The following is a 13,831-nucleotide window of genomic DNA, read 5'->3' as shown; positions in this document are numbered from 1 at the left end:
TCTACATATTTACAGTTATTGACCAGTGAGTCACTTTATTCTTTCTTTTATTCGTAAGTACTGCATCATGGAATACATGTTTCTTTTAGTGCTTCAGTTATATCGTCATTCTTAAGACGTGAGTGGTTGTCATCAGCAGGTGCACTGGCCACAGGAGTATGAATGGAGGATATGGGGCACTATGAGAGAGCATGTTAGAGGCGGGGGCTAGAGGAGTAAGGAACCTGTATGCCAGTCAGACCCAGATCAGGACAGAGCCGCAACAAGGGAGACTACGCAAGCCGAGCGCTTCAATTCAGGATAGAGACGCAAACTAACCAACCCTACTAACAATTTCCCTTTCTGCATACACCTCTCAAACTCCAAACCAAATGCAACCAAAACCTACAGCACAACAAACCGCACAAACTTCACTACATTGCACAACAAAACAAAAACACACATAGCCTTGCACAACAGTACATTACGACTACCGGCCGCAAACACCCCAGGCCCAGCCAACGGACCCACCGGGCTGAGGCCCCCAACAGCACATCACTGCTCTCTTGCACTTTTCCTGCTTCCTCCCACTAACTCAACCTCCCCTCCTCTTTCAGAGCTGCCAGAGCGCCAAGGGACCACTCCGGTGGTGACAGTGCACGGTACAAATGTCCTTTAACATTAACATTAAGTATATTCATATTGTTTCAGCATAGATTAATATATCTTCTTTGGGAAATTCATTTGCTGTCATTAGACTTTGTTTAACGTACATCCACGTCACGCGCCATTTTATCCATGGCTGCATTTTGGCAACTCGGCAAGGGACATCCTTCTTGGTAGTTTTCTTCCACTGTTTCAACATGAGGGTATCTTCTGAATGGCTGCCTGAGAGCATATAATCTTTCATATAATCGACGGGGTATAGACATATTGCATAAACTTGTGCATGGGTTACCAATTGTAACGCTTCGTCTGTCATTCCAGTACGACGGGGCTGAGGGTGCAGTGACTAAGTAGAATCCGTCCACCTGCTCCTCTACAGTGAAATACGCCTCTGCACTGCCTGCACTCAATCAAAAAAGTAACAGCAGCATTTGTTAGTGACACTTTTGAAAGCATAAACATGAAATGCCTCAATGTTCCAGGGACAAAGGCAAAGCAGTACTTCATGTATTTTGAAGGGGAAACTATTCGGCTTCGAGTGATAATTATTTAAGTATCCGTCAAAGCTGAATATCACACTTTCAGCCGGAATTCAATCGAATACTTACTCAAAGTCGAATTTCGGTACACCTTTAGTTACGGAAAATGGGTGGGTTAAAGGCCCAGATGAGTCGTGACAGGGCTGTAATAACAGAAATAGAAGACAGAATTTGGATGGCTCCTCGTAATCTTTCTTCTATGTAGGGTTGGAACAGATAGTTTGTAGGGTCTGTCTTGGGGGGGAGGCTGATACCTTGTGTACATAAGGACTGTGACGAGGAAGACAGAAGAAATAATGTAACTATCCATTTTGGGATGCTTAACAACAGGGGAAACCTTCCAAGGTTTTTTCACACCCATATTTGAGTTCTTTCTGTAGCTGGCTTTGTAGAACCGTAGGTGAAGGATATCCAACAAGTGGTTTGTGATAGTCTTTATATTTTTTAGTTCTTGTTGCTCCCCAGACTACACACGATTATGATTTTATTGGCTATGTGTCCATTGGCCTGACAGCGTATGGCACTCTGTGCAGACGGATTTGTATATTTGGACAGGCTTATATATTCACATTATGTTTTCAGATATAATACTTATTATTGTTCTTGTGTTTGTTTTTTGATTGGGATTCTGTTTATTAACAGAGAATTGAGCTAATAGCTCTTAATAATAGCAAAAGCGCAATTACTCTGCAAGCCCGGAATATACCCTGCTCATAAGGAATTGCATCTCGCTTACACTGAAAATATTACCGCCCAGTATTTTTGTAAAAATCCACTGACTGGGATTGAAAGTGAGTTTAAGTGTGGGCTGATTAATGCCTGGTCGGCCATAAGCAATGTGCTGCCTATAGCATATTTAGTTAGGGAGCATTGCATGGGCTTTCTGTTCATTACAGAGGATTGCATTATCAGTTTTGGCTTTGTACTGCCACACAACTAAAGTATTAGATGGCTCTATAGAATTGCTAGAGCGGGGGCCGGATGGGCGGCTGAGACGGCATTGCCGCCATGTTTCAAGACAACTTGGTGTTATCTGATTCCTTATTATTAACATTGAAGTTGGAAGCCCGAATATGTTTCCTCTATTTCTCTGTTTCTTTGTCTGTCTCTACTAAGTTCGTATTATGTCACAGACTTCCAGGAGCAGATGAGAACCTTGTGAATAATTTAGAGGTTGTCCTTTCCACAGAAGCATAAGATTTGAAAAAGACTTCAGTTCTTGGTGATTTTAATATTTAGTTTGAATATGATAAGAAACCCGATGCACTCAATGTTCCTGATTTATTGTTGGTACATGATTTTCCTCTTTATCTTCCTCCATCGCACACTCAAAAGGTCCTTCTTTGGACCTGGTGTTGCTGAGAGGAGTAGAGGCAAGCATTGTGGAAGGCATTCCTCTTGGCTAGAGCTATCATTATGCCAGACTATTTAAATTACATGTTGCTCGTGTTGTTAAAGGTATTGGAGCAAATGCTTGTGGTGTAAGGTTATCCCACATTAAAAAGACACTTTATGTGATGTTGGCAAACAACTTATTTGTATCACTGCTAAATCTCACCTCTGCGATCTCCTGTTCCGACTACTGGGGTAAATGTTCAAATTATTTTCAGACTATCTGTAATGAAAAAGCTACTCTGGTTATGTATACATTATGGAAACAGTGAAATCCCTGGTTCTTTTACCATTTTAGGCATTTGAAGCAATTGAATCATAAGCGGGAAAAGAATTGGAGATGATCTGGAACAGAGGAAACACACAATCTCATTAAAACAGCCCTTTGCGGTTATAAGCAAGCAGCGTGTATGCTAAAGCTGCTTTTATCACAGATAAAATAAATACTTACACTGATTGTCCCAATTGATTGTTTAGAGTGATCTCATATTGCATTAATCCTGTTTGTTTGGTCAGCTCTATTGAACCTTCAATGCAGGTAGATAACAATGACCATCATTTTTCATGTCCAAGTGTGAAGACATCTAAGAAAGAATTGGGCTAATTTGGAAATCCCTATCAGCTATCCTGGAATCTCCTGACATTATTGCTTCAGTTTCAACACTAATGCAGAATTTAAAAACGACCTGTAAAGATGAAGATCCCTCACCTTTGTTTTTAGCTTGTTGGCATGCTATCTTCCAGTTAGGCAGATTTCCGATGTGATGAACTGATCACTTCAGCAGGGTATAGAACCATCTCCGTTCAAGCAGTCAATGGTGTCTCCATTACAGAGGAAATCTATGTTACGCCCTTCTATTATATCAAGCCATCGGTCCATTGCAGGGGTTCAGTGGATCAATCAACTATTGGAAACTGTAGTTAAATTTCGACTGAACAACTTTTTGGTATCTATTGGTTACCTGAACACGTATCATTCGGGTTACCACCCTCGCCATGGAACAAAGTCTGCACTCCCAGTGGTCTGAAATAATATCCAAGCAACTGCTGATGATGGAGCACTATCATCTTTCCTGCTTTGCTGAATTTTTCCAAGGTCTTCAAAGCCGTCGACAATGATATACTTCTTATGCATCTCAAAACATTGGTCAGCCTGCTGGATGATGCTTTTTAATTGCTTCAGTCCTTTCTTTCGGGTAGGTTTCTGAACCTAAAGCTAGGTCCTTTTCTGTCTGACTCCTAGCCTGCTTACTGCGGGCTTCTGCAGAGTTCTCCGTTATCTCCCCTGCTATTTAATATTTATATTCAACCTCTTTATGCCACTTTTCATGACATTCTATCTTAGCTGTCATTCAAATGCTGATGAAGCTGAAGTGGTGGACCTTAGAGTAACCAATTAGGGCAAGAGCCTGGAAGATCTTACTAGCTGTCTGAGTGAAGTTAAAATGCATCTTAAGAAATTAACTTCAACTACACCCATTTAAAACTGAGGACATGCTTGCGGGCCTAAGACATTAGATGAAAGAGCTGTTGAAGATTTATAGTTATCCCCCAATGTCTGGCCTGTCTGTGACTGATTCTGATAAAATCAAGAGACTTGGAATTGCATGGCAGGCAGACTTGGGCCTACATTTGCAGATTGGTTCTGTTGTGAAGGCCTCTTATTTCAGGTTGTGCATCTTAAAGTGAATTCTAACGTCCCTCCCTATGAAGGACCATGCATATATAGTTGGGACCATTATAATTTTGGGGTTGGATTATGCCGGCCAAGCAATTACATTGTCTACAGACTGTACAAAATGAGGCAGTACGACTGATTTGTAAACTTCTTACATTTGCTAGAGTTTCAGATCACCATCACAAATTGCACTAGCTGCCAGTTGGAAAAAGATGGTTTTTAAGGTCCTGCAGAGGGTTTTCAAATGCTTGGATGATGTGGCCGCTGAATACATTGCTTATAAAATCCAGCAAAATGTGCCATCTAGCTCTCTACATTCCGGGGAACAAACATCTTATGTTTATTCACCCTTCCAACTTTAAATGTAGGGGTGATGGCGGATTCTCTGTGATTGGGCCTTTTTTTTGGAACATGTCGCCTCTTCATTTGCTACATGTTTTAGGTTCTTTTCATAGACAGGTAAAAGCCTGCCTTTACCGTTAGGGAGTTGGACCGCCCACCAGCACAGATTTCTTCTTGTGCTATATTCAGTGTTCCACCTGCGCCGGGATGTATTAATCCTTCTCGCTATGCCATATAAATGCTTCAAATCAAATCAGAGAAGCATGCTGTGGAGAAGGTTTGAAGTCATTTTATTGCACCCGGCAGTGGAGTAACTTTGCCGAAAATGTTGGGGGGAACATGGGCGGATGGTGGCTCTTAGGGATCATTTCGGCCAAATTGTTCGAAAATGTTTGGTCGAAATGGTAGATTTGACTGAATTTGGTCACCACCATTAGTTTGAAGCCGAAGATACCGAACATGAAGAGCTAGGGTTGCAGGGGCCTCCCCCGCTCCCCATGTTTGGTATTTTTGGCTTTGGTGGTTGCAGGGGTGTCTCCTGTTTCCTCCGCATTGGTGGCAGGGGACCCAACAAAAAAAAGAAACAAAAGGCACCCTGCAGTGACCCGCGTTAGATGGATGGATCTGACGCTGCAGGACAAACGAGAGGTGGCAGAAGGAGAAAAGGTAAGTAGGTGGGGGTTTATGGGTGTACTGGCGGTTTGGGGGGGACATGGGTTTGGTTTTTTGTACCGAGGTAAAAACATATTTGCAACGAAAATGACTACGGTCAATTACACCGTGATTTTGTACCTTGGTCAAACAACCTAAATCCCTGAGGAATAACACTAGACTACTACACCACAAAAGTCCATTGCTGATGCTCTGTTATAACTTTCATAAGACTGGTGGCATATCTTTAAAATTCATTTGGGCCCCCACACATCTTCAGCCGGCCTGCTGTGCACCCAGTGTCACAACATAACATTCACAAACTTAATTCCAATAGAACGTACAAACAATGCATTATTTATCATTTATTCAGACACAAAAGTCAACACACATATGCTTGCATACACTCTCACTCACACACAAATGCACCCAGCACCTCCATTGACATACACTGTGAGCACATAACATTTATATGTACATATACAATAACACATGGAAACAGTGGCGCAATGTCCATTGAGCAGACCAGACTTTATCATCCCCTGATTCCTGAAATTTTGGGCTAAATTGACTTGACCTAGCTGAACTATAAAGCCGTTACTGAAAGCAACAGATTCACTGGAATGTCAGCAATTCCCTTGATTTTTCCTTTCATTCAGAAGCCATTTTTAAATGCATATATCTCCAAACCTGGGTTCTGCACCGCACCTTATATGTGTATGTGATGATAGATTTTTTGTACAAGATTCTGACTGATTAAAATTAAGGTATGTTTTCCTGTGTTCAAATGGCTCCAAGCAGTGGAGTACTGAGAGGAAGAGGCAGGGGGGCAAGCTGCCCCCGTGGCTCTTTTAAGAGCCAGACCAGGACATTTGTCATTGGGACACCTCTCCCGTTCGGCACCTAAAGAGGGCGCCGAACGGCAAAGGTGTCCCGCTGGTAGGGTAATTTGTGCTGAGCAATTCCTGCTCAGCACGCTCATTGTCCTGGCAGCAGGATACCTTACCCGTTCCGAATGGTAGAGGTGTCCTGCTGCCAGGACAATGTCCCAAGGAGCTCTGGGCAGCAGAGGGTCCTCAAGTTGCTCTGTATCAACAGAGCATTACAATGTGAGACATTAGGCACTGATGGGATGGAGGGGGGTACTATTAGCTGGGACTTTTGTCTCTTTAGAAATGTGAATGGGAGGGAGTGATCAGAAGTGAGAAGGGTGCATCATTTTGCATGCTTTATGAAATAATGACTATGGCTTTAAAACACAAGGGGGATTTGTTAGGCTCACATTAATCTACATGATGCTATGGTGAGTTTGTATGCAGATTGGGGAGAATAAAAATAAAGCCATACTCCCATTGCTCAACATATTTCTATGACAATGTATATGGTGTATGGATAGTTTACTATGAAAGGCTAGTTTATTATGTAATGTGGTTGGCTTCCAAGGCATTGCTATAAATAATAATTTAAGCACAAGAAATGTAAAGCAAAACCTTAATAAATATCTATGTCAACTAAACCTGGAAAGATGTGTGCAGTCACTTAAATTGTCCACATCCCAGTTTCACCATTTAAACAAGTGTGTGATCCTCAGCAAATCACGTTGTGCCTTATATGCAGCTCTGCAAGTAACTCTGAGTCTCTTCAAAGCTTATGTTAATGTATCATGGTATAATGGAAAAGCCCAATGACCATAGAGTTGCTCCACATATAACAATAGTGCAATTTAGGTATTTTGCACCACAAAGTTATTTGTCACTGGGCTTATTTATGGCAACTTATTCTAATGTCATTTCCATGGTGCCTCCAAGTATCAAAGACTGATGATGCGCCTTGCAATGTCCTTTTCTGTGAAGTCACTTCTGTTGGTGCAATCCATATAATAATTGGAATTGTACGATCGGACCGAAAAAAAGGTCAGACTGTACAAAAAGTCTGAAAAATGCTACCACCAAAGTTTCGAACACCAAAAGTTTGAACCTTTGGTGGTAGCATTGTAGGTAAGTATAAAAAGAAAGGACTGCGGGGGTGTCCCCCGCAACACCCCGCTCACTATACTGTGTGGTATAGTGTGCAGGGTGTTGCGGGGTACACCCTTGCAGCTCCCAAAACAAAAAGGAAAACAAAAAAAAAGGCCCCTGCGGCGCCGGTGCCCGATCACGGAAGTGAAAGGGAAATGCCGCCGCAGGGACTGAGCGTGTAAAGTAGGGTTTGTTTATGTTGTGGGTGGGGGTGTGTTGCGGGTGTGGGTGGGGAAGTGTTGTGGGTATTTTGTGGGTGTGGCTGGGGGTGTGGGCATGTAGGGTTTTTGAATGCGTGTTCGCATGGGAAATGTGCAAACCTTTCGTGGTTCGCACATTTCTCATGCAAACTTTTACGTCACTGACTTTTCTGCGACAGAAAAAATCACGCAGATCCTAATAATTAAGAGGGTTGCATGTATTTTGCCCCAGACCTCTTGGACAGAGCTCTAATAGATGAGTTTCCTGAATCTGGAATGATCCTGCAGTTTTATTGTTTTGTTGTGTGTTATAATGCCATCTTCCACTAATGTTATCACAAAAGTAGATTGGGGCAGGGGTGGGCGGTTTGTGGGAGCCAATGAAACCATGCAGAATTCCACACACTGCATTTTGTTTCGCACCCCCCCGCCAAACCCCCCCCCCCACACACACACACTCTTACAATGCTGGATACTCCCCTGCTTAGTTTGGTAAGTGAAGCAGTTTTTAGTGGCCTGTAACCTGAACCCTGACACCCATGTACTAATTTGCACCAAACCGTCCTGAAAAAGTGTCTCCAAAACTCTAAATACTTTTTGGCAGTTTGGTGAAGATTATTTTTGGCGGAAGTGGGAAAAGTTATACAGGGTTCCTAAAAGTGTACTTTTAACACAAAATCCCATACAGTTCCTTCTGCGCACCTAGAGCAAAAACTGCTTAACAAAAGTTCACCATGTTTGGAAGGCGTATAGCACTCAGCTTCATTTCACATAATTTGCAGAGTACAACAGTTTTGGGTCACAGGTTTTCTCAGCTTGACTCTTTCCTCTCTACTTGGGGAGGGTGCACCTTCCGCCAACTTCATTTTGAAATTAGGATGGTGGTGCTTTAGTGCATCTGAAAAGTGGCAAGACTAATTTTGGAGGCGTTGAAGAGCTGTGTCTTGCCACAGAGAATGCACCATTTGTTATTGTTAGTGTGTCTTCATACCTGGGGCCTCAATGTGTACAGTGAGCTCTGCTCACATTGTTCAAATGTGACACGCGCCCTCACTAGGGTCAGCCAGCAGCCCAGCTCCCCAACAAACATACATAAACACAATTAAAAATTATAAAAACAAAAAAGTACCTCTGCTCTGCTTTCAAATGCCACCTAGGCCACGTCTCATGTTACACCGACCTAACCTCTTTCCACTCACGCACCTCCAGACAGAAACCAGCAAGCTGAATGTGCTTCCTAGTTCCTGTCTGTGTGTCGTACAAACACAAAGCCAGAAAGCGATTCTCTGCGCCGCGGCCCCTGGAAGTGCTGCTGCTAGCGTGGCAGCACAGGCGCAGGGCCCTGCAACACCCAGTTCAGCACCCTGGCTGCTGACTTTGAGTCAGGCCAGCCAGGGTGAGGGACTGAGCCACGCAGGGCTTGCCAGCCCTGAATGTTTTGCAGCGCGGCTGCCAGGCATCTCATCATTATGTAATGAGGCAGCGCAAGCCTTGCTGGGCATCCCAGCCGGGCTTGCTCTGTCCAATTACATAATTGATAGTTGCGGCCCCCCTGCCCTCCCTCCAAAAGATGGGGTGGGGGGAAAGGCATGTCACAGAAGTTGGGGGGACAAAACCCCCTGTCCCTCCCTACAATTATTCCCATGGCGGCCGGGGGTGACCCCTCGGAGGTTTTTTTTATGCATAGAAATCGCCACTTCTTTATCTTGTAGTGATTTGACAGACAATTTTATTTTCCCAGACACGCTTAAGGGGTCATTTTCATAGAGCCTTAAATAACAGTGATGGTAAAAAACAGGTGGTGAAAAGCTCTCCACTACTTTTTTAACCATCCGGGCCTTTTACCTCTGGATACCCATGGATTACCATCTGTTTTTTAAATGTGAATAAAGCAAATGCAATCTAAACGGATTCATGGTAATGATGGCCACCATGCATGTGTGCGGCATCTACCATGGCTTCTTCTTTTCTGAAAAGTATGGTAAAAAGCATGGGAAACCAGGGTCTGTGCACATGTCCGTTCCTTTTTACTCCTCCTCGGACCAGAAAATGATCAATGCTCCCACAATGCGGTCACAGATGTTCTGGGCACCACGTGCCTCAGCTAAAATGTGGTTGCATGTCTGCACACATATGGATGGATTTTCTACTTAATTTTGATAAACTGTGATTTTGGATTTTGAATACATTGACATGCAGTGCCTAGGTTTTGCAGGCGGTCTCTTGCAGGTCCTGCTACTTTTAGAGACCTCTCTGAGTTGCATATTGTTTCTAGGTGGTCTGCAGTTGCAGGCTGTTACAAGCCGCTTGGTAGCCTCTTGGGCTTGACGAGTTCCGCTCACTGTCATATCCTCAATAAAAAGAGTTGAACAACAAAAAGTGGCTCTTTGCCTTCGACTCTTGTTGTGGGCAGCCTGGAGGGCAAGGCAAAGTGTTAATTGAATCATGCATCTGACAAGAAACCAATGCAGAGTGTGAATACTCAGAATGATGTGTTTCCATCTTTGCAGAAGGATTCCTTTACTTTACTTTAATACATGTATACAGCGTACTAAGTGACCCTCAGGCTTACGGGCGTGGACAGAACATATAACAGGATTAGACATAGGCTAGGCCAGGCCCAGCATACTAATACACAGCAACATAGCGGAGCTGGAGTATTTGCATTCTCTGGAGGCAGTCAGAAGGGAGTCATGGGGACATTTGTAGAGGCTGTTGACCAAGTCCAATGCAGATTGTACCAGTGCGATGTCCACAATTGCTTCTAGAGTGAACGACAAATACGCTATGTTGCATTGGATGTCCAACTCCAGGCCTCGAGGTCCGGAATCCTGACTGGTTTTCAGGATATCCCTCATTTAATATTCATGAGAACAAATGTGCATACATTTAGAATCATTGTATGCACATTTATTTCATGAATAATAATGAGGAGTTTCCTGAAAATCTGACATGTTTCAGGCCATCGAGGCCTGGAGTTGGACTACCATGGGCTAGACCTTAAATGAAAAAAGCCGTTTCTGACAAGTGCCTTTATTTGTGGCTCTAGGGAAAGGTAGCTGACCAATCCCTTTGCAATTGCACATTCACCCTTAGCCTTATTTGATAATAGGGTTCCTTTGCTCCTCTAGAGCCAAAAATAAATGACTGGTTGCTAGGGGATAGCGGGGCTTGCAACTGGTACCAAATCTCATCTTCATACCAGTGCTGTTCGTCTAAACCAAACCTCTCCTACCCACAGCTCTGCCTGGCCACCTTCTCCAGGAGTTACTGATGGTGCCAGCAGTGAACAAGATCAACTATTGTTGGCACCACATCTGCTTGATGGAACCCGAGGGGCCTAAAATCATTTTTTAGCGCACCTTGTTTCACGCCCTGTGTGCATTGATGCAACTAAGGGGCATTTCTGAGCATTTCAATGCACATCCCTAATTCCCAAACAGAACGTACTTTAAAATGTGCAGAAAACAAACCCTTTCCTCTGCTCTTCTTTAGAACAGGCGCAAGGGGATGACCAATGTACGGCAGGGTCATTTCTGACCCTTTCATGCAGTTTCTTTTAAAGTGGTACAGCAGCTTTATGAACCACTGCTGTCACACTTCTATTTCTATCCCTCAAACAGGGATACACGTTTGTTTTCCTTGTTTGATAGGGCCTGTCAAAAGCTGTTATACGTTACTATTGCGAGAGTGCTGCTGATACCTGCGTATGCAAGCGGCCTGACCAGCGCGTCTTTTGGGCTGCTGCCAGTCCGAGCTGAATTGCTCACGACACCATTGTGGAGAAAGCAGCCTGCGAATTTACTAAAATCGTGCATCTAAAAAAGGCGCTTCCTGACCGTGGCGCTATTTTAGTGGTCTAATTTCTTTAAAATGTGGCCCTGCGTATCCCCAGTTCATCCTCTGGTACGGGTGCATGGGGGAAGGGTGGCAGGGAACGTGAGCGATTAAAATACCCTGAATGCACCCTGTACGCTTGCACAGATATCTGGAGAAACGATGGACTCTGGTGAGTCGGAGGGAGTAGACGGAACAGATGGAGTGGACAGAACGGCTGGAGTGGTTGGAACGGATGGAGTTGATGGAACGGAAGGGGTGGATGGAACAGATGGAATAGATGGAACGGTTAGTGCAAACGGAACAGCAAGTGCAGATGGAACGGCTAGTGCGGATGGAACGGCTGGTGCGGATGGAAGGGTTGGCACGGATGGAACGGTTGGCGCGGATGGAAGGGTTGGCACGGATGGAACGGTTGGCGCGGATGGAACGGTTGGCATGGATGGAACAGTTGGCCCGACTGGAACGGTGGGCGCTGAAGGAACAGTGGGTGCGGATGGAACGGTGGGTGCGCGTTGAACGTTTAGTGCGGATGGAATGGTTGGTGCAGATGGAAGTGTGGATGGAATGGATAGAACGAATGGAACGGACCCAACGCATGAAGTGGACGGAACGGATGGAGTGGATGGAATGAACTGAATGGCTAGAACTGATGAGTGGATGGAGTGGATAGAACAGATGGAACAGACCGAAAACATTAAGTGGACGGAACGGATGGAGTAGATGGAACGAACTGAATGGCCAGAACTGATGAGTGGATGGAGTGGATAGAACAGATGGAACAGACGGAAAACATTAAGTGGATGGAATGGACGCAGTGGATGGAACCGGCAGAATGGCGAGAACGGATGAGTGGATGGAGTAGATGGAACGGATGGAGTGGATGGAACAAATGGAATGGATGTAACAGAGGGAGCGGATAGAACGGAGATGGCTGATGGAACGAATGGGGTGGATGAACGGATGGGGTGGATGTAACGGATGTAACGGATGTAACGGATGTAATGGATGGAACGGGTGGAGTGGATACAACGGGTGGAGTGGATGCAATGGATGGAACGGATGCAATGGATGGAACAGAAGAAGCGGATGGAACAGGAGGAGTGGATAGAACGGTTGGTGCAGATGGAACGGCAGGTGCGGATGGAACGGTTGGTGCGGATGGAACGGTTGGTGCGGATGGAACGGCTGGTGCGGATGGAACAGTTGGTGTGGCTGCAACTGTTGGTGGATGCAACAGATGAGTGGATGCAACAGATGGATTGGATACAACGGATGGAGTGGATGCAACGGATGGAGTGGATGCAACGGATGAAGTGGATTGAACGGATGGAGTGGTTGAAACGGATGGAGCGGATAGAACGGAGGGAGTGGATGGAACGGAGGGAGCGGATGAAACAGAGGGAGTGGATGGAACGGATGGAGTGGATGGAATGGATGAAGTAGATAGAATGGAAGGATTGGATGGAACGGTTAGTGCGGATGGAACCATTGGTACGGATAGAACGATTGGTGCGGTTGGTGCGGTTGGAGCAGATGGAACGGCTGGAGCGGATGGAACAACTGGAGCGGATGGAACGGTTGGTGCGTATGAAATGGTTGGTGCGTATGGAATGGTTGATGCGGATGATACGGCCGGCGCAGATGGAAGAATGAATGGAGTGGATGGAACGTATGGAATGGATCGAACGAACGAACGAACGAACGAACGAACGAACGAACGAACGAATGCATGGAGTAGATGGAACGGACAGAGTAGACAAAATGGATAGAACAGATGGAGTGGATGGAACAGACAGAGTGGATGGAACAGACGGAGTGGATCGAACAATTGGAGCGGATGAAATGGTTGGTGCGGATGGAACGGTAGCTGCAGATGGAACGGTCAGTGCGGATGGAACAGCTGGTGCGGATAGAACAGCTGATGCGGATGGAACGGTTGGTGCGGATGGAACAGCTGGTGTGGATGAAACAGGTGGAACAGTAAGTGCGGATGAAACGGTTGCTGCTGGTGGAAGTGTGGATGGAGTGGATGGAACTCATGGAGTGGATGTATCGGATGTAATGGATGGAACGGACGTAGTGCTGGAACGGAAGAAGTGGATGGGACTGACGGGATGGATAGAACAGATGGAGTAAATGGAACGACAGAACTAATGGTGCGGATTGTGCGGGTGGTACGGATGGTGCGGATGACTGGTGGCGCGGATGTCATGGATGGTACGAATAGTGTGGATGCTACGGATGGTGTGGACAGTGACAACACCTGTTCACCATGATGCTACCTAATATATGTATCACCTATATATGCCATGTACCAGTATCCGCTTACGTATCTGTATCCCACATACACCCCTATCCATCCTGTCGCTATGTATATGTATGTCACTATGTACGTCCCCACCCTCCTGCTCACGTGCCCGGTCTCAGGCACTTGTACTGATATACACCATATCACACCACTAAACTTACTCTCCTCTATACACCATCATTCAACTAGAACACAGCTATACCATGATAATTTGGCCT

Source organism: Ambystoma mexicanum, chromosome 8 (assembly GCF_040938575.1).
Source record: "Ambystoma mexicanum isolate Mex_15411 chromosome 8, UKY_AmexF1_1, whole genome shotgun sequence".
Classification (NCBI taxonomy): domain Eukaryota; kingdom Metazoa; phylum Chordata; class Amphibia; order Caudata; family Ambystomatidae; genus Ambystoma; species Ambystoma mexicanum.
This window is presented reverse-complemented; position numbering follows the sequence as displayed.